The sequence below is a fragment of the Megascapheus bottae genome, chromosome 10, assembly GCF_031878675.1.
Source record: "Megascapheus bottae isolate mThoBot1 chromosome 10, mThoBot2.hap1, whole genome shotgun sequence".
Taxonomy (NCBI): domain Eukaryota; kingdom Metazoa; phylum Chordata; class Mammalia; order Rodentia; family Geomyidae; genus Megascapheus; species Megascapheus bottae.
Genome location: NC_143518.1, coordinates 12,446,503 through 12,451,341, shown reverse-complemented (window position 1 = coordinate 12,451,341; position 4,839 = coordinate 12,446,503). Strand labels below are relative to the sequence as shown.

The 4,839-nt window shown below is 39.9% G+C and overlaps 1 pseudogene; it reads right to left on the bottom strand.

Moving 5' to 3' along the window:
• Positions 1–3,813: 3,813 nt before the first annotated feature.
• LOC150057607 (peptidyl-prolyl cis-trans isomerase A pseudogene) lies at positions 3,814–4,285 on the bottom strand (annotated as a pseudogene).
• Positions 4,286–4,839: the final 554 nt, after the last annotated feature.

Here is a 4,839-nt window from a genome sequence, read left to right as displayed (position 1 = left end):
AAAAAATTGCAGATGTTCTTTCTTAGAGGGGGAATGTGACACAAGTGGTAAAATGGATTGGAATTCAGTGTAAAAGCATGGAAATGGAACAATCATAGGGTCTCCTGTATTATAGATATAAACCAGTAAAAATATTAAAAAATGAAACAGATTTGCAAATAAAATTTTGATTGAATTTTAAAAGATACTGGGGAGTAGAAAAGGAAGCATGAATATTAGCTAGAAAGACGTACTTCTTGTTATCGATTGATTTATCTTTGTCTCTAACATCTATATTTGTCTCTCATCTTTTAATCAAATTAAATATTCCTCCATTTATCTCCCCATTGGTATTCATTATTTTCAAGTGTGTTATCACAGCATACCCTACCTAAGAGAAGGAAGTTTTATTTTGGCTTACAACTTCAGACATTTCCATCCGCATTCATTTGGCCCCATTGTATGAGTCTGTGATGAGGCTGAACACCAAGTTGGAGAATTATGGCTTAGCAAAACTGTTCATGGTGACTAGAAAGCAAAGGGAAAGAGAGAAGGGCCAGCCAGGAAGAAAATATCAACTTCAGTTTCCACCACTTCTCAAAAGCACTTCCAGCTGAGGGACTAAGCCTTGTGCACATAGGGTTTAGGAGGACATTACAGATACAAAACATAACATATCTATAATGATTTCTCTATAGTTGTCTACATTTCTGTTTATCTGCTGTCTATCTATTTATCATTTATCTTTGTTTCTGTATGTCTATTGCCTATCTGCCTAACCTACCTGTTTATCTGTATATCTTTATAATATATCTATTTTTATTGTAAAGGTGATATACAGAGGGGTTAAAGTTATGTAAGTAAGGTAATAAATGCATTTCTTTTCAGTGTTATCCCCTCCCTCATTTTCTCTATCCTGTATCTATTTTACAAAGGCTTGGATGGCTGAAGAGTCTAAAGTCATATTCTGTGGAGGGAAAAGCCAGAAATCAAACAAAAATAGTACAACTGTGAACTCTCATCCCTTACTCACTATCTGCTGCTTCTAAAAGACAAAGTAAGTGGGAAGGTAAACATGATCAATCTAAGGAGTCATTAGATGTTCTGATGCATGCTTTGATCTTTGAAATCATAGGTGTTACCCAAGGGCCATGGGGTTAGGTGTAATTGCAAGGCCCTCTCCTTCTGATCTGCTGTCAGAAGGAGGGGCGTGCAGTCACAGTAATCAATGAGCATCCCAAGAAATGTGGAAAATTGAGGGGAGGGCATAGTTGGGAGGGATGGGGAGTCAGTTTATAAACTGACTACTATCTTCTACGTTAAGCCCTTTGTACAGCTGCTTAAAGATTTCGTATTAAATGAAACTGGAAGCAGTCACATCTACTGTGAGTAAAGGGGACTACGATTCAAATGCTTCAATTTAAGAGTTGAATGAGAAGCCGAAAGCAAGGTACATTTCAAATAGCTAACTTCTAGTCTCGAACATTACACTTAGTATATATAGAATTTCTGCCTCACTCAATTTTCAGCGACAAATTCAGAACCTTCTTTTTCAGCACTGCTTTGTGGATCTATCTGAAAATAATCCCATCCCACTAGAACTTTGGTTTACATTTGTCAGCTTATATGCTTTTCCTTGACATGAAAGAAATCTCATTTCCTTCCCCAAAGAACTATTTTTTAACTCTAAGTTCTATTTTGTATCACGTGTTTAATAGAGATATTAGTGCTGGTTTTACAGCATTATAATCTTTCCTTTTTGCAGACAATAGCCTAAAATAAACATTGTTCTGACAGAGTGGACAGCATCCCCTTCATCATCACAAGGACATGAAGAAAGTGAGGGATATCTTCTGCTTTGGCAGGGTGCCTGACAATGCTTACACCAGATAACTGATTATTAGTGCTTCAATTAGGCATCCATTGTTCTGAAGCAGTGTAAGTAGGTAAGAAAGCCTTGAAAATTTCAGATATCAACTCTAAATCATCCAGCAAATTTACTCCCCAGGAAGGAAGCATTTTTCTTTAGCACTCAGGAAGCATGAACTGGCCAGGCATGTTCCCACCTCTCTGTATCTTCTTTTTCTAGAATGGTCTTCCCCCATGCAGTCCTGCTGATCTATACTCAGACTTTTTTTCTAGTTTCATCTTCACTTCATCCTTCAATCCAGAGTGAGATTCATTTATTTCTCCTTCTCCTTGGATACTTCCACCCTAACATCCTCTTATCTCTGACACTTGTACCTCACATTATCACTGCTCCTAGATCTGCCTTCATTAATAATACATTGTTGAAATAAGGCAAATATTTAAAATAAACACCCTTATATATTATATATATTAGGGTTATATATAATAACATGTTATGTGTGTGTGTGTGTGTGTGTGTGTGTGTGTGTGTGTGTGTGTGTGTGTTTTCAGAGCTGTGGTAGGTAGTCAGCCCTAGTTTTGGAAGTTGGGTTTGGATGCTTCTTAAGTGAAGTATAAAAGCCTGTCAAGGAAGTGAAATTCCAGCTGCTGAGCTCTGGAGTTTTTCAGGTTTCATTGTGGTTATAATGGTAGTGGTGTCAGTAGTAGCTTCTGTTATTGTTTAAATAGAGTTCTAAAGACTTATGAAACAGAGAGCTGATTTAGTTGGTGCCTTTGAATCAAAGATGGCATATGAACCTTCTGAAATCTCTAAATACTTAAGATCAGATAATTAGGAGAAAACAAAAACAATGTTCTCCATTTTGAGAACTTCCCAAATAGAAATGTTTCATGATGCTCTCAGAAAACAACTTCAAGGAAAGGTGAGCCCACCTACCCATCAGGTCTATCTTGATTTATCCATGTATAGTACCATCCGTCTTGTGAGCTATGACCAACAGCGAGAAGGCTCACATGGCTTCTTAGCATCTCTCTTATTCTATAGTTCTGTAATTACCCCCACAAGTTCATATATAACTTTAACAGCACCAACAGTAAAGGCACCATTGGGATCAGAGGCTACTTCCTTGGCTTGTTTCTGTCAGGCTTCATGGATAGTTTCTCTCAGAGGCACCATCATCCCAGCACATTGACACCCACACTGGTTTTAATAATGGATCTCTGTGATCTTTACTTACAATATTCACTCACACCACCCACCACCACCACCACAGTCCTTTCCTGTAAGGTATTTTACCTCCCAAGCTAGGTAGATTTCCTGAGGGATTCTCATGCCAGGAGTGTAACAAGCTAACAGCTTGCAGCCACGTTGGAGATGGCCCAACAGGGACAACTACTCACCCAGAGCCCACTGGGAATGCCAGATAATGCTGCTCCCTGAGGCAGGACCCCAGAAAGCCAGTGAGTAGGAAAGTATTTTGTGACCAAATTGGCAGTAGAGGAAATTATCCAAGTAAATGTAACAAGTTCCACGTTTCTACCAGAAGACTATACTATCTCTTGTTCTTTTAAATTAGATGACAAGCTATCTGTGTATAAAGAACTTATGATAATTTATTACTAAGAATTTATATCCTTTTCTCTTTTTTCCAGTCTTGGGGCTTGAATTCAGGGCTAAGTACTGTCCTTGGGCTTTTCTCTAGACTAGCTCTACCACTTGAGCCATAGCACCACTTCCAGCTTTTTCTTTTTTTGTTGTTGTTTAGTTTTTATTCACAATCATAAACTTAACTCTGAAATCCAGCTACACTTGGAAGCAAGTAAGGAAAACATGGAACCCACAGAACTGCAGTGAGAGCACAAAGAGTATAGGATATTGCAGGCAGATGCAGTGGAAGGGTGCTCTCCTGAGCTACAGAAGAAATGGTCTGACAGTTAAGATAAACAAAGTCAAATGTATTAAAGTTATCCACAGTCGGTAATGGTGACTTTGCCATTCCCAGACCCAAAGCCCTGCATGGCTTCCACAACTTTTATGCCTTCTTTCACCTTTCCAAAGACCACATGCTTGCCATCCAATCAATCAGTGCAGATGAAAAACTGGGAGCCATTTGTGTTTGGTCCAGCATTCGCCATGGACAAGATGGCAGGACCTGTATGCTTCAGGATGAAATTCTCATCTTCAAGCTTCTCTCTGTAGATGGACTTGCCACCATTGAGTGCCATTATGGCATGTGAAGTCACCACCCTGGCACATGAATCCTAGGATGATCCTGTGAAAGCAGGAACACTTATAGCCAAATCCTTTCTCTCTAGTGCTCAGCCCACGAAAATTTTCTGCTGTCTTTGGAACCTTGTCTGCAAATAGCTTGAAGTAGACGCGGCCCAAGGGCTTGCCGTTGGAGGCAATGTCGAAGAACACGGTGGGGTTGACCATCGTTGAAAGCTGGTAAACCGCAAGAGACAGCGGCATCTGCAAAGCCACTTCCAGCTTTTTCTATGTATGTGCTACCAAAGAATCGAACCTGGGTCTTTCTGCATACTAGGCAAGCACTTTACCTCCAGGACACACTCCCGGCACCCATCCCTCTTACTTTGGAAGAAGCTTCCTGAACTTACACCTGCGTTTTGGTTTGAGGGATGAAGCTAAGGTAAATGTAGTCTCTGGCACTTTCTCGGAGTCTGTAGAATGGTCTGGTTGGTTGAAGCTCACTCACTTCTGCCTCCTTCCGTGACTGGTTTTTTTTTTTTTTTTTTTTTTGAGTGCTTAGTACAAGGCCTTTTCCTGGCAACGGTGACATGATGGTGGGGAGAATGCTAAAGGTGTATACTACATTTGAGAATTCCAGTTGGTAGGGAAAACAGAACACACCCACTAGGCTCTTGCGCAAGCAGAATTCACATGACATGGGTAGGTAAATAAGAAGCTGTGAGCATGTCTTGATCTTCTTGGTGTGCTGTAACAAAAATATCCCCATTGAGTGTATTACA